We start from the raw sequence: 23,847 nt of genomic DNA, 5'->3' as shown, positions 1-23,847 counted from the left end.
ACTGGTGATTGTAGTATTTTGGTTACCGCTGTATTCTCGTAGATATCCAATATCGTGCAGCATGGTTTTGTTTGTGTCTCCTTTTCAGTTTCTACCTGTTTTCAGGACAAATCAATATTACCTAGCTACAGGCCATGTGAAACTAATGGATGCCACGCATAAGGATGAAATTGTATTAAACTACATGTATTCAAGTGAGGTAATTTGAGTCGCTTTGTGGAAAAGTCTAGCTACACTCCTATGAGGCGCCGAAGCGGACTAAAGCTGGTCCAGTCAGAACGTTGCCGTTGAAATTTTAATGACGTATGTTTAGAATTTCACGTATGGATTAAAAAATTCTTGTAATTAAAATTCCATTTCCTAGGTCGAGATTTTAGATTGTATCTGTTGAATTATCATTAGTGGTTGAAAGTTACATTTTCTATGTCGAGGTTTTAGATTGTGACATTTTAATTACACGGCGGTGAGTAAAATGTCAATGTCATACGTCGATAATTCCTAATTTACAGATCGGTTCAAAGTGTTTATGTTGATAGTTCCATTTCATATGTTGAGTATTTAGATTTCATCTGTTGAAATACACAGCGCTGGTTGCAAATTCGATGTCCAATGTCGAGTTGTTCGCATGTATCTTCTGAATTACACGTAGGTTGTTTAAATTTTAATGTCATATGTCGAGAGTTTTAGTTTCACATGTTAAATCACATTGATTGTGCTGAAAGTTCCATTTCGTATGCTGAGTTTTTAGATTGTATCGGTTGCATTACACAGCGATGGTTGGACATTTTATTGTGCTTGTCAGAATTTGTACTTTTATGTGGACCGCTCCGGTGGCCTAGTGGTTAGAGCATCCGCCTCGGATGCGGGAGGTCGTGGGTTCGATCCCCGGCCGAGTCATACCAGAGACTTACAAAAACGGTACTAACAGCTGCCTCGCTTGGCGCTCAGCATTAAGAGGTTAGTGTTAGGACTGGTCGGCCCGGTGTCAGGATAATGTGACTGGGTGGGACATCATGCTACATGTCTGCGGCATGATGCCCCAGTGCTAGACATCACTATAAACTGCCACATTGCAGACATCGTAGCGATATGACTGAAAAATTGTTAAAGCTACGGTAAAAATCCAAATCACAACAACAACATCACAACCTTTATGTGGTGAAATGGTGTGTTGGTGTTAAAAGTAACATTACACAATGTCCACTTTAACAATTCAAAAAATATTGAGTGTTAAGATATATCGTTCCTGTATTCAATTATGAGGCGCCATTTCGTTTAATGCATATACAGTTTGAAAGTTAACATTCACAGGTCGATAATTATTATGAATGTCGTTGCTAGAGGTCGCTCACGTATAGCCTGGTGACTCAATTTCTTTTAATAGTGACGAAAACTACAACGTTTTCAAAATGCACCAATCACAATTATATTATTTTTCTGAATACAATGTTCCCTACATCTTTAGCTACGCCCCATAATACCTATAGAAACCACTGGTGCGTTCATTTCTTCCGATTATGAAATGTCGAGGACATGCATACAGAGATATATGTATTAAAGTGCACACACTAATGTTTATAGCTGTGCTGTTGTTTCGATAGCGCACTTAGCTTTGTAATCATGGCTGTACAGGGAGGTGCAGCAGGTAGTGCAGTAGGCAATGGTTTCGTCTACTGCATGAAGGATGGTAATCAATTTAAAATCGGTTGCTCCGCTGATCCAGATGTTAGATTAGCTGATATTCGGGCCCAACCAGGCCGAGCTGATACTCAATTGCTTTTTAGGGTGAGAGCAACAGAGATGCGTGAAGCTGAAAGTGACGCGCAAAAAAAAGCAACGGAGGAACTTGGCTTTAAGAAAATAACGAATACTGCAACTGATTGGTTTTTCAACCCGAAAAGATCTTCACAAAAAAGGATTAAAGAAGTAGTGCGTAGTGCAGTTTATGCCAATAATCAGAAACAGAAATAGAACATTAAATACACCAGGTAAGCAAATTACGGCGTCTCAGTATTTTTACTTCATGTATCTGATGCATGTTGATCAGTAGTCAAACCTGTCTCAATGGTCACCTTTATATTGTTGTCACGTGGCCACAACGTCTATCCTAATGACCCTCTGACAAATGTCTTATATTAAAGTGATGTATATAAGGGTCACATGCTTTCTGCATTATCGTTGCCCAGTAATGCTTTCCATTGCTTTAGTGTACTAACAGTTACTGCTCTGTACATACAAATTAAACTTTCGTTTTGATGAGGAAGAAAATGTTTAGGTACAGGAATTACATATTGATGAATGTGTCAACAGGTCCAGTCCTACTGTCAATATAAGTCAAAATTGTCATTATGTCACAATGTAAAGCGAGGCACATAGGCGACTGCAGAATGTTTTCGAACTTTGGTGGGGTGAGGCTAAGCAAACATCAAAGAGACGAACCTTCAAAGCGATTTAAATGGGGTCAAAGGAAGAGGCAATATCTCACAGTCGGATTTGGGTGGTTTAATATAGCAAAGTAGTTCTATAATTACAAAAAAGAGCGTCGAAACAATTCGTTACCTAGTTGGTGGGAAAAGTAGCCGTATAATCTCAGCAGAAATAAGAGTCAAGTTCTTTTGGTTTCTTAAGGGTGGACGAAAGCGAGCAGGATAAAGTCTTTGCTTATAGAAAACAACTTGGGGAGTGAACAACATATTTTGCTTTCTCTATTTTAATGATTTTATTCAACAGCGCACTGAATTAAATTTAATAATAATGATAATGATGATGATGATGATGATGACGATACTTGTATTTGGTGAAAGGTATTTATCCAAAAGCCGAGATATAAATGTGAAATGTCCCGCAAAGGGTACCATTTTACACAATCCAGTTTTACTTTTTCCTTTGGGTGATAGCTATTGATAAGTTTGACTGCAATACAATTATGGAATATACTTCTATATATTCATCATGTTCTCGTTATTTCTGCCCGGAGCTTTCCGTAGAAAACGCACATATCTCATTAAGCCTTTGTTTCCATCTTTTCCAACATCAGTCCGTCCCTCTCTCTTTCGTTCCCGTATTATGTTTCTATACAAAAGCATCTAATTTTAAATAAACTTGACACTGATGAGATCTTTCCTGCGTGTGATTGCTAGATTTCATGATAGTTGTTTTATTTTTAATAGCAGAGTTGTAATCCCATGATGTTATAAATTTCGTATGCAAATTGATATTGATGAGACCATGGCTGAGTACGATTGTTAGCGTTTTACGTCATCGTTAAGTGGATTATTACCATGATTGACATAATTATCTGATGCCGTTTATGCAGGACAGCTCCCTAAGTTATCATTGGATTTAATTAAATATCTTTGGCGGCTTTATATTCCTATGGCCATGACTAAATTGATTGCTAGCATTCTCCCTTTTTATTTTGCACAGTTATAGCCTTCATTGTATGACCACCCACGTTGACTTCCGCACACAAACTTCTTTATTTTTATTGGATTAGATTTGAGTCAGGTTTGATCTGTAGCTTGCTAGTAATAAGACCAAGCGTTCATCTGATTTTCACCATTCTTCATTATGACTGAACAGAGTGATGCCCCCGAATATCTGCCCTATTCATTATCGATTCTGCGAATAATTTCATTACATACTGCATTTAAAACATATCATTGGTGCGGACTCAGTTTCTAAGAATGCTACATCATTGTTTAGGGGATATCTGATTGGTTGATAACCTGCTATTGATTTGACAAAATAACTGTTCTATTATTATTGAGTTGAAACAAAAAATATACATGATGTTATTTATTGACATCAGCTCAGAAGAATTATATTATCCTCATTTTACCTCATTACATATTTAGCAGAGTTATTGCCCAAACATATTTCAGGAATTCTAGACAATGTTTAATTATGTGTCATACAGCCGTGAACACTTATGACTTTGTTTTGTAGTTTGGAGACATTTATGATTAACAAGCACAACATGAGCGGAGACTGTTTCCTTTTGTATCCGAATACTATATTAAACAATAACAGAGGGGTAACTATATTATGCCCGATGCTCCACTGATAGATTATGCATATTATTTTGAAAGGATTCATGAGTGTAGCTAATACAAGAATCACTCTGCTCGAGCTATGGCGTGTTCGTAGCGTCACAGAAAAGATAAAATCAGTATTTCGCCTATATACGTCAAACATACTTGCCAGTAACTCCCGGTGGGTCTATGGCTATTACCAAGGCGTTCCATGGTTCTTTTTCCACCAGTTATACTGGCCACCATGTATAGACTATAATGCCCTGGAAATGGCGTTAAACCCTAAGCAAGAACAATATTATACATTTATGTTGCAATATTACCGGAACATATTTGACCGATTTTCTTAACGTATCAAATATAATGGTATTATTTCATATTAGCAGACTATGCCCTTGATAAACATAACCCGATACCAGAAATGTTCGATGCGTAAATGAGTACTTGTGTACTAAATATTATTTCGTTTAAAGAAGATATTATGTTATTCAAAAAAGATTTCGGAAAAAATGTTTGGATGCAATATCCACTCTCCCGGGAATAGACACTGCAGCAGAAAGGGGAACATCATAGCCTTGAATTTTATCTGTTTTCAAGACAAATAAATATTACCTACAAAGAGTCGCTTTGTTGAAAAGTCACGATACACTCCTACAGTTTTCCTCAGCAAGTATTGCTACATTTCGGTCGTCCTAGATGTTTGAAGCGCAGTCTATAACTTAGCACCACATCACGTTTCAAACTTAAATATTATCATTGTCAACTTACACACGTACACAGTGGGTTGTGTTGTAGTATTTTTTTGTTAGAGAGAGAGAGAGAGAGAGAGCATATTTAAATATTCTTTCAATATCATCGGGGAACTTGAAATACATAAGTTACTGAACTACTACTATATATATATTAGTATTGTCAAAGTATGTGGTATTATTTTAGTGTGTTAAGGAAATAGAAATAAACAAATCATGTGATTTTGGAGCTTGAGTTAGTATCTTTAATTTGTGCTGATCTACGGTGAAACGGTGAAACACAGTCAATGACATAAAATTTCATAAACCCTTAAAACAAACTGTCGGAAGAGTTGAAAGCACCCAAACACACACACACACACACATAATATGTATATATGAACGATTTACTTTAAAGGGAAGAGCTTCAATATTGTTGAACATCACTTAGTATCCTCTCTCTCCCTCCCTCAAGGAAGTTGCAAATAGAACACAGTATATCATGAATTGACTTATACAGACTTGTCCATCTACCGGATTCATGCCCGAGTCAATGAGATGATAATTTAACTTTAGGAATACGATTTCAATACTTCAACGTACAAATGATGTAAAGCTAAAGTTTTGTTCCGTAATTTGCAATATTTACATAACATAATGTTAAATTATTGATTTTAATACGATCTTTACAACACTGGATATAATTGCCTGAGAGCGTTAAGCTGAAAACCTACTTAAGAATATGTTACTGTTACCGACCCGTTGATAAACCTAAATTGTATAGCACACTTATCAGGACAATAGATCTTTAACTAAACATGCACAATTTACTTTAGTGGGAAGAGCTTCTTAATTGTTCAACATCACTTAGTCTCTCTCTCTCTCTCTCTCTCTCTCCACACACACACACACACACACACATGTGTGTGTGTGTGTGTGTGTGTGTGTGTCCTCTTTTGCATCAATTATCTTATAAACCAGGAGGGAAAAATAAGATAATTTGTCAAAATACATATTTTGGCTCAATTACTTGGGGAGAATATGTGAACTCTGATAACAATGAGAGAGAGAGAGAGAGAGGATGCAACCACATTAGTGCGCTGATAGTAGCATGATTTTGTTCGGAAGGGCGTTGCTGACTTTGAGTTTCGGGAATCGGACACATTCCTTGGCATACTTTGTGATATTTTATGCATTTAGGCTATTTAATATCTGAGTACTGTTTAAGTGGTATTAATTAAAAAGTCTGATTCATCTTTACGGCTGGAAGGGAAGTAAGGCCTTCTCTCCAAAAGTAGACTAATGATTGTAATATTTTGGTTACCGCTGCATTCTATAGATATTCAACATCGTGTAGAATGGTTTTTTTCGTGTCTCCTTTTCGTCTCTACCTGTTGTCAAGACAAATCAATATTACCTAGCAACTGGCCATGCAAAGCTAACGGATCCCACGCATAAGGATGAAATTGTATTAAACAACCTGCATTCCAGTGAGGTAATTTGAGTCGCTTTGTTGAAAAGTCAAGCTACACTCATATGAGGCGCCAAAGCGGACAAAAGCTGGTCCAATCAGAACGTTGCCGTTTCAATTTTAATTGCATATGTTTAGAATTCCAATTTCACGCATTGTATCCAAAATGCTTGTCCTTAAAATTAAATTTCCTAGGTCGAGATTTTATATTGTATCTGTTGAATTAACAGTAGTGGTTGAAAGTTATATTTTCTCTATCGAGGTGTTATATTGTGTCATTTGAATTACACGGCTGTGTTGAAATTTCAATGTTATACGTCGAGAATTCCTAATTTACGTATTGGTTCAAAATGTTTAAGTTGAAAGATCCGTTTCATATGTTGAGTATTTAGATTTCATCTGTTGAAATACACAGCACTGGTTGAAAATTCGATGTCCAATGTCAACTTGTTCGATTGTATCATCTGAATTACACGGCGGTTGTTGAAATTTTGTCATATGTCGAGAATTTCAATTGTGCTGAAAGTTCCATTTCGTATGTAGAATGTTTAGATTGTATCGGTTGAATTACACAGCGATGGTTGGACACTTTATTGTGCTTGTCAGAATTTTTACTTTTATTTGATGAAATGATGTGTTGGTGTTAACACATTAACCTCTGGAGGTTTCTGCCATTTTTGCCTGAAAATCGAATAGGAAACACATTTTGAAAGCTATTTCTGAATAGACTCGAAAGCACCAAATCCTCGGTCATCTTTCAATAACATACTGCCTAGTTATGTTAGAAACATCTTTTTTCGTTGGCTATTAGACTCGCGCATGAGCAGAAGGGTAAAAGTTGGACTTGTTGTTCTTTTTGGTTTTTTTTGTTTGTTTTTTGCTAAACGGAGCCATTATTTTCGTATGGAGACCACTCTTTTTTCCAAATGCCCATCTTATCCTACTTTTTGCAAAGGCTCATCTGTCTGCTTGCAGTTGATACCGGTTTGCCTTAGATCTGAGACCAAAAAGTCTAAAATCGGGACACAAAATGGGTATCCGATCACGGGTGAATTTTGCGTAAAAAATAGTCGGGCCCAAAAAAAGAGGTTTTTCTATCTGTATTTTGTAGTGCAACTAGATATTCCAGATTATTTGGTATCATTGTAGAGCTACATCTGTCTACCTTTTAATAATACCATCCACATTAGTGTATCATGCATGACCATGACGCTACAGAGCTCGGCGGCAGGCTACTACCTCCAGCCCCGTAAAGTCGTCGCTAAGGGTTAATGCCCACTTTAACAATTCGAAAAGATATCGAGGGTTAAGATATATCGTTGGTGTATTCAATTATGAAGAGCCATTACGTTTAATGGATACACAGTTTGAAAGTTAACATTCACAGTTCAAGAATTACTATGAATTTCTTCGCTAGAGGTCGCTCTAGTGAACGGACCGCGTTATTTTTAAATAAGGAGACTGCTTCTCGTTGCTGTGAAATTCAACAGATGAAATCTAAATACTCGTCATATGAAATGGAACTTTCATCATAAACAGTTACATACAACGTGTGAATTAGGGATTGTCGACATATGATATTGAAATTTCAACCACCGCTGTGTAATTCAGAATATACACTGTAAAACGTCGACATAGGAAATAGAACTTTACACCACCACTGTATAATTCTACATATAAAATCTAAAGTCTCGATCTAGGAAATGGGACTTTAAGGACGTACAGTTTCATCCAACACGTAATATTGGGTTTCTTGACATACGACATTGAAATTTCAACTGCAACTTTATAATTGGACCAGCTTTTGTCCTCTCCGGCGCTTCATACACTTGTACAGCTTTAACCAGCAAGTATTGCTACATTTCGGTCGTCATGGATGTTTTAACCGCAGTCTATAAGGTATCACGGTACCAATTGTTTTTCCATAGACCTTAATGCTAATGTTTGGGGAAATAAATATATTTTCTATCCTACTTTAGCATGCATGTCACACACTTTTCTAGAGAGCAGTGTTAGATTGTCAATTTGACAATGACAGAACCAGGTACTCCATTGCATTTAAGAGAGATAACTCCACTGGAACTAGACAGGGGTGAGAGTTATCTAGTCACAACAGGCACATTTTCAGCCATGTGTACCATATTTTAAAAAAATCATAAAAAATACAAAATATAATCTAAATAGAAATTAACATACACTCACATGTTGCCAAGAGGCTACACTTTTTTTTAAGCCTAACAGAAAGTATAACTCTTACATAATGCACCAATCACAGCTAGTGTTGTTCTTTATTTCTGAATGCAATCTTCCCTACACCTTAGGCTCCGCCCACCTGGTCTTGCGCAATTGGTACCGTTATACCTAAAGCAAACCTTAATTTTTCCTATAATCTGCAAAATGGTTCGGGACTGTATAAGTAACAAATGTACTTAGTCTCACTTGTGAAAAACAGTTTTATGAGTTGCTAAGCTATGTCTTTTATGAATGTGTATAGAAATGTCATTGAGCTGTTTTCAACTCTTGTTTTCATACTTTAGCTTCACTAGCAAAATCATATTTTGAAATAAAATGAATTCTTTTAACTATGAGTTGTGTCTTATTCATATCAAGACTTATCTAACTTCACTTTGGCAATATGGGATAAATCACATTATGTCATATTATGTAATAGCAAGGTCAAAGGTCAGTGCACTAGTTAGCATGTACCTGTTCTACTCTTAAAAGGACATTTTGATCTAAAATAAAGGACTTTATATTTGTTTCATAAACACAGAACTTAACATCAGGGACAGGTTGATATGACCCAATCTTAAAAAATTGTCTAGGCTATCAACAACTTTCACTGCCTCTTAATAAATGGGGTCACTAACCCCAGTCCTTTCACACAGTTCAGCCTCCCCCATCCCTTCTGTAACATAAACAACAAACTTTCCTCCCCTAAATAGTAACTAATATTCATACAATAAGCCACACTGTAATCATACCTTATACAGTACAACTTTTAACCACTTTGGATTGGAATTTTTAATAATTTGGGGAATCAAGACCAGAAAAATGCCAAGAAAAAGTACTAAGCCTGGCAAATCCAAGGGAGTTAAAAACAGGAGGACAGTGTGTTTCCAAAAGGGACATGTACCTCACAATAAAGGGTTCACATACGACAACAATAATGATCAGAAAACAGAGAATAGAAAGTTTATAAGACTCACATCAGATCAGTATGTGGAGGCTGTGCCAAATCATAGCAATGAGAATCCATTGGCACCGGTACTGCTACGCCCGCTACCTGCATCAAGACTTCAGGTGGAACAGTGTGCATATCCATCTGTAATAAAAGGGTAAATAATGTAAAGCATACAGACACATGCAATTTGTATGGGTCATACACATTAAGTTCATATTAATTGGCTTCAATTAAACTGGAGTAAGAATAATTTAAAAAAAAAAACAAAACAAACAAATAAACAGTAAGCTTTGCTCTGACAAATTATGGAAGCAGTTTTACTATAATTTGCATAGTTATTTAGTGATACTGTAATACTGTATCATTAATCTTCTCATTATTGGCAGAAAAAGTACTGAAAATGTAACTTTTTATTTCTTGAAAAGATTTGTGCTATGAAGGGAGATAACTTAATGAGATGCCTACACATGTGTAGTAATTTTCTTTTCATGTCTTAATTATCCATGTCATACAAGTCATTTCACATAAAAGTGATTTAAATTACATGCACTAAATCAAAGAAAATTACAATGCCAGAATGTGAGTGTTTACATAATCAAAGATCTATATATATATATATCTTTATATAAGTACAGCAGAGAGTCTCAGGGTAGTTATTATTGTTCTTGTTTTTTGTCAGAGATGAGGAGTCATCCACTAATCGCATTATAAATGTTCATCAGAATGAAATAATGTGGAACAGCGTCTTCAGAGAACATGCACAAATATCCCCAAAGTGTTTGGGGTTTTTGAAATGGGACCAACAGTCTGAGGAACAATGGGGCCTTGGTTGGAGAGAACGGGCAATATGCAACACATGCAGTTATAAATCAGCAATGTTTAATCTGTATGAAGAAATGTATAATAAAAATCCTGGACGCAAAGCAGCCAATATAAATAGAGGGCTACAAGTGGGGCTGACACAAGTGTCCATGGGAAATGCTGGCCTAAGGAAATTACTCTTGTCTGCCAGTATTCCTGCCCCTTCCACAAAGGGGATGCAAAAGGTTTCAAACAAAATTTGTAAAGAGATTATACAAGAAAATATTTTGGATATGAGAAGTCGGAGACAAAAGCTAAGAGAAATTAATATCGCAAGGGGAAATCCACCTGATATCATTGATGTACAAGGAGATGGTTTATACAATAATCCTTTGTATTCTGGTGTTGGAAAAACTCCATTTCAGCCAGCAACACAAGTTTGCTACTTACAGGCTGAAAATGTAACATCAAAGAATGACATTATTGCCCTAACAACTAAAAATAAATTGTGTTCTCATCACATACAACACCAATCAGATGAACTTAATATGACAAATAAGACCTGTGATTGCACTGCAAATATAAGTATGGAAACTAATATTGGTGATGAGGAAACTTGGGCCTCGGAATGTCTTCTCAACCTAAAAGAAGATAATTTTGAAGTGCGGAACATAACAACTGATCCAGATACAAGCAGCTATAGGGCTGCAGTCAACCTATACAATGAGGGGATCACTCAGACTATCCCTAAACAGTTTATTGACACAAGACATTTCTCTGAAAACCATAGGAAATATATAAAAAGGTGCCCAAATTTGGTTCACATGATGCCAGGGCTTACCAAAGCTGCTAGACAAAAAATGTGTCAAAGGTTTGCCATTGACTTGAGTCAGCGGTGTTAGGTGGAGTTTGAAAATGCTTTTAATAAACTTAACGGGGATACTGACAGAGTCAAGGATTGCCTTTCATACAGTGTAGATGCTATTGTACAGTGTTACCAAGGAGATCATAGTCTGTGTACTGATAATTCATATGCATGCAATGGTAACTGGTTGGAGAAAAGTCCATACTTGCCATCTAATTTTAAAATGCATGTAACAAAACTGTCTGAGGGCATATTGCGGGGTTGTATTAATTATCGTTTGGGACCATTAAATTTGGAAAAAACAAAATTAAACACAAATACTCAAAAGGTTGAGGCAGCAAATAGGGTTTTAAGGCGTTCATTACCAAGATGTATAACATGGACAAGAAATTTTCCTGGTAGAGCACACAGTGCAGTGCACTCTTTAAATAATGGGCCTGGGGAATCCATACTAAAACTATGCAATGCAATTGGCTGTAGCATTTCATCTGGAACTAGGGTTGCTCAAAGACTAGCTCAGGAGCAGAGAATTTTTACACGATATAAAGCATACAAAAAGTCAATGGCATTTAAAAGAAGAAGGTGTGAGAAAAGAACTTATCTTTATAAATTGTATGAAGAATTTCAAGAGAAAAAAAATTACAAGAAAGGGCTATTAATGCCAAATGTCAAAAAGAAAAAGGGAAAAGAAGACCATGTAAATAATAAATTACCAAAAATCACTTAAGCCTGCATTACCTATATGACACAAAGTGGTCTATGGCAACCGGTACAGCTTCCTTGAGTCCTACAGTGTTCTCTATCCTGGTTTATGGCATGTTGTTCTAGAACTAGATGTTTACTATTTATACATGATTTATTATGACATATATGTGAAATATCTAAAAGGTGACCATAATCATCCATACGTGGTATATTGTGTTTAAATAAATTATTTTGTCGCATGTATGACAGTCTATGAGCAGACACAACTGATATTGAGCCATCTGGCCATACAACTTTCTGTCTGCCATAGCCGTCTTTATCAAATGCCCCTCTCCAAAACCAGCATGTGTTTTTTTCTGAAGATTTTATACATTTTCTATGTAAAAGTCTGTCAATATTAGACCAAAACTTCTCAATATCCATTGTTTTACCAAATGACACTATGACAGTTTATAAATGGCGGCTATGTATACTCGTTACTATGGATACACTGTGAAGCTGATCTTACCTTTAGGTATCACGGTACCAATTGTTTTTCCATAGACCTTAATGCTAATGTTTGGGGAAATAAATATATTTTCTATCCTACTTTAGCATGCATGTCACACACTTTTCTAGAGAGCAGTGTTAGATTGTCAATTTGACAATGACAGAACCAGGTACTCCATTGCATTTAAGAGAGATAACTCCACTGGAACTAGACAGGGGTGAGAGTTATCTAGTCACAACAGGCACATTTTCAGCCATGTGTACCATATTTTAAAAAAATCATAAAAAATACAAAATATAATCTAAATAGAAATTAACATACACTCACATGTTGCCAAGAGGCTACACTTTTTTTTAAGCCTAACAGAAAGTATAACTCTTACATAATGCACCAATCACAGCTAGTGTTGTTCTTTATTTCTGAATGCAATCTTCCCTACACCTTAGGCTCCGCCCACCTGGTCTTGCGCAATTGGTACCGTTATACCATAACTTAACACCACATCAAACCTGTATATTATCCTTGACAACTTATACACTTACAGAACGGGTTGTGATGTAATATTTGTTAGTTTGTGTGTGTGTGTGTGTGTGTGAGAGAGAGAGAGAGAGAGAACGCATATTTAAATATTCCTTCAATATCATCTGGGAACTAGATAATACAGTTATTTAGATGTTGTCCCTATATTCTGCTCGTGCATTAAATTTAATGTGGTTAAGTGTGCATTTTGTGTGATAATGCAATATACGATAAATGAGCACAAGAGACCCGTAACGGAAGGAATGATAAATTATTATAACCAGGTGACAGACAAAACGAAAGAAGTCATAAAGCAAAAAACATCGTAGCATTTCACAAGAAGGCAGAGAGGAGTTTAGTTGTGTCAGATTTCAGATACCAAAGTACCACCATATATAGTAGTATTGCCAAAATCTATGGTATTATTTTTTGTGCTAAGGAAATAGAAATAAAACAAATCATGTGATTTTGACGCTTGAGTTAGTAACATTAATTTGTGCTGATCTACAGTGAAACACAGCCTATGACATGAAATTTCATAAATTCTTGCATCCATATCCTGAAAACAAACTGTCCAATGAGTTGGAAGCACACAAACACACACACACAACACACATAGAATTTGTTACAGTCAATATATATATATATATATATCAATATATATATATATATATATATATATATATATATATATATATATATATATATATATATATATATATGTGTGTGTGTGTGTGTGTGTGTGTGTGTGCGTGTGTGTATGTGTCTGTGTTTTATGTGTGTCATCTGTTGCATCAATTATCTTACAAATCTGATGCGATAATAAAGAGAATTTGTTATAGTCAAAATATATATTTTGGCTCAATTAGTTGGGGAGAATATGTGGGCTCTTATGTCATCAAGCGAGCGAGAAAGAGAAAGTATGCGAACACATTAGTGCGCTGATAGTAACATGATTTTGTTGGAGGGTGGTGTTGCTGACTGTGAGTATCGTGAATGAGTATCCATACTTTGTGATATTGGATGCATTTACGGTATTTAATATCTGAGTGCTGTTTAAGTGGTATTGAAATAAATGAGCGCTAAGGTATTAATTATAACGACTGATTCATCTTTTCGGCTGGAAGTGAAGTGAGGTCTTCTCTCCAGAAGTAGACTGATGATTGCAGTATTCTGCTTACCTCTGCATTTCTCGTAGTATCCTACATCGTGTAGGAAGGTTTTATTTGTGTCTCCTCCATTTCTAAGATCGTTTATAACGTGCTTGAAATGTCTGGAGATACGATTGAGGAAGTATGTGTACCCACTATCTGTGTTGCATGGTCTTGTAAGAGAGTCTGGCGTAACCATCTATGCAATAACAGAAGATGGACCTCTCTGTAAAAGTGAGACAGATGTCTCAAACTTCTGGCCGCCAACATTCATTATAATAATTTTATCTTGGGCCAGCTTCATCTGAGTTGGATTATTTGTATATGCCATGCTTGGGGACTTCGCATGGATCCTTGGTTTCCGTGAATGGATATTCTCAGTATTAAAACTTGTCATCATCCCCATCCGCAAGTTTGAAAATGGCATGAAATTTGAGTAACAGTTGCATCTGAAGTTAATTCGGGATGGGAGTCGACATCCGGGCCTCTGTCCATTTTGGAAGCCGCTATGGTGGCCTTGTTATTAGAGTGTCATCTCCTAATGCGGGTGTTCGCGGTTTCGAACCCCGGCCGAGTCATTACAAAGACTCATCAAAATGGTACTAGCAGCTGCCTTCCTTGGCGCTCAGCATTAGGAAATTAGTGTTAGGACTAGTCGTCCTAGTGTTAGGATAATGTGACTAAGTGGGACATGATTTTACATGTCTGCGGCATGATGCCCCAGTGGTAGATATGCGGCACGATGCCCCAGTGGTAGACATCACTATAAACTGTCACACTGCAGACATCGTAGCGAAATGCCTGAAAAATTGGTTAAGCTACGTTAAAAATCCAAATCACACACACACACACACACACACACACACACACACACCCTTTGAATAGGATCGTAACTAATTTTATACCCTTGAGACTGGCAAGCAGTAGAACTTAAGACAATTTTATACGTAGAGTATTGCACTCCAAAACCACTGTCCTCTGAAACATAAACCTCTCTACACAGTACGTGGAGGTATTATCAAAGTCACCTCTGTAATGTGCACACTGCCAAAGAGTCACATGCAAAGAACATGTAGTCAACTGCAAGTAATGTTGTTTAGCCTACACAGACACTCTCAATATCATTTAACATTTACATTCCGGATTGTACTGGAAACAACGCACAAATAATACAGCGTTCAAATTCTGGTTATTTCTCCATCATCATTAATACACGATATTGCTTTTCTGACAATAACCAGTTCGGCTTAATCAAACCCAAGTACGGCTAAAGTCTGTCACAGTCAACCACTTCGGGTAAACGTCTGCTATTGTTCTGGACTCTGCATACAAGATATTTCAGTAGCAAAATTGCAATGAGTTTAGGTTAGTGAGGATTATACTGCCCTCTAGCATGACTTGATTAGAATCTGGTTTCCTTGCTCGAAAGTCATACTGCCTTTCATTGGATGGCTCGATAGGATGAACTCGTGAATTTTATCGTTTTGTTGGCTAGGTTCGTTTGCATAATAACTCTCAGGGGAAAAAAACCACACTGCACTTATGAACAGCTGACATGTAGCCTAGTGTACGTAGATATGGATTATTACCCCAGTCATTTTGCAGTTCTGAAACATAGGCAGACAAAATATTATCAATATTTTGATCAGCGTATTCAACCATGCCATCATACTTAGGTCATAGAGGGGTGAACCTTGATCGGAGGGAATTTGCATCGGAACACCGAAGTTTGATATGACCAGCTCAACTAGCTTTCGGGCAACCATAACAGCTTCTTGATTTCTAATGGAAACTGCTTTTTTACTCGTTAAAATGTTATCAGCTTCCACTAAGTTATGGTGGTTACCCTTCCTAGTAGTAGGTAAGGGTCCAAGTATATTTGACGCTAGTCATTCAAAAGGATCGCCCACTTCGTATTGTTACATTGGCGCCCTCGACTTATTTGCGGGAAAATTTACTGAGGCACATTTGTCACAAACTTTACACCGGTGTTCCACATTACTCCGTAGCTGATAGGTAAATTAAATATTATGAAACTTTTAATAGGGGTTTCTTAACTCCCAATGAACAACTCAGGTATCGAATTGTGCAACTGCTTGAGTACAAGTTTTTAGAGAACATAGTAGTACCATATGCCAAACTACATTCTTATCAGCTTCTGAATACAAATTTCCAACAGAGACTTCCATCATGCAAAAACAGCGACTCGTATCGCGCCCAATGGTATTTGACCGCCACACATATGTGCAAAATTTGTGCCCAGTAAGGTGTTTGCTCCTGCTACTTCCGTTCTCTAGCATGGCACATTACCGGGTCAATCCCCTGCAATTTCCACATAATTCCCATTGGAACAACTCCCTCATTCTACCTTTCCACTTTCTGTGTTTACCGCACCAACTAGCCTACACGACCGAGTGCACACTTGCACAGAATTAGTGATATTTAATTTCGTGAGTACACGATATTCTGAGCCATGCTTCCGTTCGATTTCTGCAGTTAAAAGAGTACCATGCAATCTAGCGTCACTCGATGTACTTTTATCTGTTCGACTGAATTCTTTACTAAATTAACTAATCACACTGTCAACACCATCTTGTTTTGGTAACGAAAGAGTACACATAGTTGTAAATATACCTTGCGAATTATTTGAAATATCTGACGCAGCTTTTCCAACTGCCCATCAATTTTTTTTTTTTTACCGGAATACAATAATATCATTGAGGTGAACTCAGAACATTTTTCACGATAGCCTGACAAGATCTTCTTTTGATACTGCCAATACTCAATTTTTAAATTAAGTGTGGACAACCACTTCGAACCTGAAAGTGCATCCAACGTATTAAAGGTACTGAGAAGTGGGTGGAAATCGTTAATTGCAAAGTCATTTAGCTTTCTGTAATCAACATAGAAGCGAAGGGACTGTCAATTTTCTTGACAAGTAAGGCTGGGGCCTACCAAGGGTTAATAGAAGGTTCGATGATCCCTTGCACAGCCATTGTTTTCCATCGCGTGTTTAGCATCCTTAAATTAGCTAAGAGTATACGCCTAGGTCGTTGATGTAACTGTAGGCTCTCACCAGTGTTAATGGAGGGCTCTACTAAAGTTGTTCGGCACATGTTATTTGGTGAGTTGGAAATTATATTTTGATATTCAATAAGTAAATAATTCAATGCAGTCTTTTCCAAGCCATTTAGATTTTTGCTAATCTCGTCTTAAATATTGTTCGAATAATTAAGGTGTTCACTGGGCCTGAAAATACTGACTTCTTCAGCCGTAACGGAACGACGTTAACAGTTTCATTCGCTTCTATTATATACTTTTATATGCATTTTAAAGTAGCTACAACTGTATTTTTGTAGATAAGGTGCGGTTCATCACTCAGATTCACTAAGCGTTGTGGCATATATCCACGAGAACAAGGACAGTAAACGTCTCTATGAAACTTAAAGCTGGTAATATGAGGCCCACGATTTTTGTATGTATGTATGTATGTATGTATGCATATATGTATGTATGTATGTATGTATGTATGTATGTATGTATGTATGTATGTATGTATGTATGCATATATGTATGTATGTATGTATGTATGTATGTATGTATGTATGTATGCATATATGTATGTATGTATGTATGTATGTATGTATGTATGTATGTATGTATGTATGTATGCATATATGTATGTATGTATGTATGTATGTATGTATGTATGCATATATGTATGTATGTATGTATGTATGTATGAAGGTATGTATGTATGTATGTATGTATGCATGAAAAATGATGCTACTCAGTCGGTGTTATATGCACTCGTGTGTAGCAGACGCACTAGCATGAGGGCATACAGGTAACATATTTTAATCCGTACTCTACGGAGATTTCTTTCATAGGAATCCAAAATGACTGTAGATAAATGAGAATTATGTACTTGGTGGTAACGCGAGTGTGTCGGCTAAACACGAGTGCATATAACACTGACTGAGTAGCATCATTTTTCGGCGATGTGTGCTTAGTCGTGAGGGAAAAGCTCGTGTGACTAGGCAAGGCGATGGGTGCGGTCAACATGGGACATGGTTCCGAATCTCCGTAGAGTACGAATAAAAAATTCTCAAACCTGTATGATAGTATTATTTGTATTAAAATATGAATTATGCCAACTGTGATCAAGCATTCTTCCAGAGGAATCCAGTGATAGAAAGTTCCGTTCTGTCTGATGTATATTTATAGTTCTCTCTCTCTCTCTCTCTCTCTCTCTCTCTCTCTCTCTCTCTATATATATATATATATATATATATATATATATATATATATATATAATTCGATATTCAATAAGTAAATACTTAAATGCAGTCTTTTCCAAGCCATTTAGATTTTGCTGATCTCGTCATATAGATTGGTCAAATAGTCAAGGTATTCACTGGACGTGAAGATACTGCCTTCCTTAGCCGTAACTTGGTGCTGTCCAACCCGCGGCCCGCGGGCTGATTTTAGATGCCCCCTTCAACCCCCACCACCCGAGTTAATCATTGCTTTTCATTTTTCTGTTGCGGCCCTCGGCTTGAAGAAAAATATTTTTCAGTGGCCCATGGTGTCAAAAAGATTGAACGGCACTGCCGTAACTGAACGGCGTTAACGTTTACAGTCGTTTCGATTATCTACTTTTATATGCATTCTAAAGTAGCGGCATCTGTAATTTTATAGATAACGTGCGGTTCATCACTCAGTTTCACTAAGCGATATGGCATGTATCCATGAGAACAAGGAGACTGCATGTCTCTGTGAAACTTGAAGATGGTGATATGATACCCACAACATACATGATTCTTATCGATTTCCCCTGTACCAGCAGGATGCTGTCGGATGTTAGAGGGTTGGGACAATAAACTTCTCAGCCACAGCAAGTGTATTGAACATTGTATCTCAAGCACGGAACTTTTTTACTCTTTACTAGGATAATGTTTTGCTCAGTAAAACATCTCAGTGACTGGACGTTAAGAAGTACATTACCAAACCTCCTTCTGATTTAATATCAACTACTGCATGTTCTCTCATATGGATATATATGGCTGCCACACCAAAAAAAAAAAGGAATGGTTTGTCCTGTGGTTGTTACTAGACTTAATCGAGGTGAGAAGTTTCTTTATCATTGACAGCAATGTTTTCATTTAAAATTTAATATTTACTCCGGTAGTCATCAAAAATATTATTGGCTCGTGCTGCACTTCACTCACAAAAACAAACTCTTTTTTATTGACAAATGAATTGTCAACTGGGTTGGGCCTCCAGTTTGTACCCGTCGACCTTTGGCCCTCAAGTTCGAGGTTTTAAATTTCCGTCCTAAGATTAAGCACTTGTATTCCCATCGGGAACTGTATTCTGTTTGAGTCTATTTTATGCGCCGTTTTGATTCGGCAATTACTATTAGGACAGAATCTTTTAGTACAAGTAACAAGATTGAAATTTTCTCTAAATGGTATTAAAAGTAAGTTGATAAATTATATTGAAAGTAAATTTCTATTAAAATATATTGATATTTAATCCATTTATTCGTGTTACAATTATATACTACTATTCAACAATGATTACGCTATTATTATTATGATCAAGTACGAACCGTCTTATGCAAAATATTACTTGTATCTCAGACTCAGCACAAAAAGAGTATATTCATCAGGTTATAAAAATAGCGAACTAGACAGATTCCAAAGATTCCTATGGAGGGCAAATGTGCTGATCTTGCAGAAGTACTTAGGTAATAATGTACATAGACCTAGACAATAATCTGTAAGAGACTACGAAGCCACGCTTTGAGATTCTGGCCAACGCAAGAGCTAAGAACGCGCCATATTTGGCGTTGTCTTAAGAAAGCGGGTATATTAAGCCCCAGCCACGGGTTGACATCAGTTTTGCTGGCCAGAAGCTCAAACAGGTTTTGTCTTTTGCAGGTAAGATAACCGTCTATGTACAAATTGTCATAGCATAAGACTTTTAGTGTTATAAGAATTTTTATTGCTAAGATGTTAACCTAACATCAGTATGTTTGAACATTAGATTATTTTAATATTTCCTTGCTATTCTTTAATATAATGTAACGGAAAGTTTAATTGTTTGAATAACTTATATTTACTTATAACTATATTATTGATTATAGTAGAAGCAACGTTCGCTACCAACTTCATACTTGTAATAACTAATTTAGAAATAAAATACTCTTTAAATAATAGAGTTTAATATGCTGACATTTTAGAATTAATTCAGTAAGTAGTTAATGGGGATCTTATAGGGTCTATGGGATTTATCATTACAGACCCCCTTGGGAACATATAGGGTCTATGTAAATTTAACATGGAGAAAAATCGTGGGAACATATAGGGTCTATGGGAATTAACATGGCCAAAAACCCTGGGACAATATAGGGTCTATGTAAATTTAACATGGAGAAAAATCGTGGGAACATATAGGGTCTATGGGAATTAACATGGCCAAAAACCCTGGGACAATATAGGGTCTATGTAAATTTAACATGGACATAAACCCTTGGGACTGTATAGGGTCTATGTAAAATTGAAACAGGGAGGGTCTCTATTTTTTTTTAAAAAAAATAAAATAAAAAAAGGGGTAGGCAATTCAAAGACTATCTCTTTTCGAGAAATATGGCTGGCCCTGAAAAGGGCCTTTGGTTTATGTTAATATGCCCTTAACATAAAGGGCATTTGCGACATCTTCTTGTCCTCAAACTTCGTCTTACAGCAGGGCCATACATCAGAGTCCTCTTGAGGCAACCTTGTCTCTCTATATAGACTCTTCTTATCCACAGGCTGCTGCTGGTCCTGTGGACAACGGTCCACTTGGATCGGACATACATGAGCATGTCCGTCCTGAACATCATTGTTGACACAAGGGTTGAAGATTCAACGTCGGTCCACATGTTGAGGCTCCGAGAATAGGTGAATCAATGCACTGAACTGCGCTTATTTATAGGGACAGGTAGGATTGAAACGGATTGAGTTCATTCACCAATCCGAACACGCGTTACAAAATTCAGCCAGCTGCATCCAATCCGAAGAGAGCAGTCTGTGACGTCACGTAGTCAATATAGATCTGCTAGCGCTTGTGTGCAGTCAATCTATGCGACAGTCATTCAACATGACGGAAACTCAGAAAACGATCCAATGGGGTGCACCAGCAGCGGAGACCGCCCAAGGGAACCCGGACTTACTTTCAGAAGAGGTGAATTGGGATTTTGTGGATTTTCTCTCCTCGCAAGAATTTGTTCCGGAACCTTCGTTACCTTCTTCATTACCGCAAGTGGAGAATTTTAGACAGAGACAGAAAGAAGAATTGGAGAAATTTATGCAACGACAAAAAGAAGCGGAACAGGCTTTTCTCCTACAGCAACAGCAACAAGAAGAAGAGGTAAGAAAAAAACAACAGCAAGAAGAAGTAGCAGCAAAGAAACAAGAGGGTGAGAATCAAATGGTCACGGTACTGTTGGATATTTTAGCGGAGTTAAGAAGTCTGAAACAAATGTATCAGACTTCTTTATCACGACCGAAGAGAATACGACCTCCCGAGCTAAACACGTCAACCCTGTGACTAAGCCTACCGTACCACCCTTAGTGATTTCAACCCAATCATTATCATCATCATCAACATTACGCAGTCCAGAAGTAGGCCTTGGCCGTGGCAAAGGCATAAGGCAGTTAAAGTTGATTGCTTAAACTCACCCCTACATCGTAAAGAAAAAAGGCCCTTTTCAGGGCCACCCACATATCTCGAAAAGAAATACAATTTCAATTTGCCAATAACTCAAAAAAAAAAATAAACCCCACCCATTTTTACCCTTATAGTACGTGTCTTTGTATGAGTGCGTGAGTGTAGCTTCTTATTTTAAAATCAAAACTCAAAGACTCTTACCTTATATCATTCATTTATTCTTTTCTCCATTTTTTACAATCCAATTCACAATTCACAACACAACACTTTAATAAAAAGTTAATTGATTTCTTCTTTTCTCCTTGTTTAGTCTCTCTGTTTTTTGAATTTCTTCACCGTCACACTCTTTTCCTCTTCTTCCTCCTCGCTTTCTTCCCTTCTTTTTTTCGTCTCCTGTTTCTTTTTCTTCACCTGTCTGCTTTCTTCCTCTGAAGAATCCCTCTCTTCTTCTGAAGAATCCTTCTTTTCTTCTGACTCCTCTTGTTTCTTTTTTGGGCAATCTGGAGACCAATGTCCTTTTTCTTTACAATAATAACAGGTATCTTTACTTTTGTCTTTTTTAGCTCCTGTTTTTTGACGGTCTGGACACTCTGAAGACCAATGCCCTTTCTTCTGACAGATATAGCAAGTATCTTGACTTTTATCTCGAAAGGAAGGAGAGTAGTCCGTAGGATGGTCTGAAGAGAATTTTCTAATGACCCCTCGCAAAGCTCTGACGAAACGTTCCATCTGGTTAGTCTCTTCCATCGTTGTGCTCGGCTTGAGAGTGAAATGAATAGTGAAAGGACAAGACACACACCCTTTTATATACGCTGGTCTGCTATGACTATAAAGTAGTTCATGGTGTTTGAACTTGAGTCATTTGACTTTTTGCTTTCAAGATGAAACGATCCCATTCATTCGAGAAGAAAGAAGAAGAAAGTAAGAGGCAGAAACGTGATCTATCGCCTCGTACCAGGGCTGAAATATTGACACAAATTCATGCCAGTGATTTTGAAGAGGACATGAGTGAACCAGAATCCGAACCCTCTAAACCAAGTCCACCACCCTTTGTCAACCCTGAAAAGTACTATTCCATTCGAGAGACGGAAAAGCGCTCCTCTAGAAAATTTAGAACCACGGCTTACAAATACACGGTGAAGTTTAAAGATTTCAAGTCCGAAGTACCGTTAGAGAAAGCAGAAGGGTTCATCACCGGAGTGTGGGATTCTCTGCTCACTGCACTCAAGCGACAATGTCAACCCAAAGAAGACGATCGCTTGAGACTTTCCATACAACACGACGGTTTGAAATCCCCTGTTTGGATCGAGTTTAGCACCCCTGCAGAATTGACCGCTTCCAAAGTCATGGACAAGATTCAACACGTGCAACAATCTAATGACCAGTTTGACATCACCGATGGAAAAGCCACATTGGACATGACCCACGTCTCTCCTCCTCAAGGGACCGGACGCAAAAAGATGTTATTGGTGAACGACCTTCGCAGCATTAAGCGTAGCCTTGTCCAAATTCACAATCCTCATGACCAGATGTGTTTAGCCCGTGCCATCGTGGTGGGACGAACCTATGCCAACAAGAACGACACGGTAGAATGGAAAAGAGACTGGGAGAACATTCGACAATCGGACCGAGCCAAACAACGAAGTGAAGCAGAACTCCTGTTACGAAAAGCTGGCATGTCCAAAGACACACCCTGTGGCATTCCTGAGATGCAAAAATTGCAAGATGCCCTAGCTCCACGATACACTTTGAAAGTGCACCCTCAAGAAGTGCGCGGGTCTCTGTTGTTTCGAGGGCAAGATTTTAAGGACGGAAAATACATTCATGTTTATCATCACGATGACCATTTCGATACCATTACCAGTATCACCGGATTCCTGGGATACGGTTATTACTGTGAGAAATGTGACCATGGTTATAATAATCGAGAGCAACACAAGCATTGTGGATCGAAATGCTCAGGATGTTTGGCCTCTTCACCCTGTCTGAGCGAAGAACCAGTGCCTTGTTCAACTTGTCTGCGCACATTTGTCAGCCCTACCTGTTACCAACAACATCTGAAAACGCAAGGTTCACAGCAGAAATGTGCTTGTCAACTCCTGAGATTGTGCCCTACGTGTGGACAAGGCATACGTACCAATAGTACCAAGGCACACGTATGTTCAGGAAAAAAGAAATGTCAC

General features: G+C 37.5%; 1 long non-coding RNA gene across 1 annotated transcript in view; it reads left to right on the top strand.

Annotated features, from left to right (window-relative positions):
- The first annotated feature begins 1,525 nt into the window (after positions 1 to 1,525).
- Positions 1,526 to 23,847, top strand: part of LOC149791163 (uncharacterized) — a 43,673-nt gene continuing 21,351 nt past the window's right edge. The window contains exon 1 of the long non-coding RNA XR_016423153.1: positions 1,526 to 1,988. This is a non-coding gene — a long non-coding RNA (uncharacterized LOC149791163). The remainder of the gene's footprint in view (positions 1,989 to 23,847) is intronic.

This window comes from Sinohyriopsis cumingii, chromosome 9 (genome assembly GCF_028554795.1).
Source record: "Sinohyriopsis cumingii isolate HCF-2022 chromosome 9, ASM2855479v2, whole genome shotgun sequence".
Lineage (NCBI taxonomy): Eukaryota > Metazoa > Mollusca > Bivalvia > Unionida > Unionidae > Sinohyriopsis > Sinohyriopsis cumingii.
The sequence above is the reverse complement of the archived record's forward strand: the minus strand, read 5'-3'. Positions and strand labels throughout refer to the sequence as shown.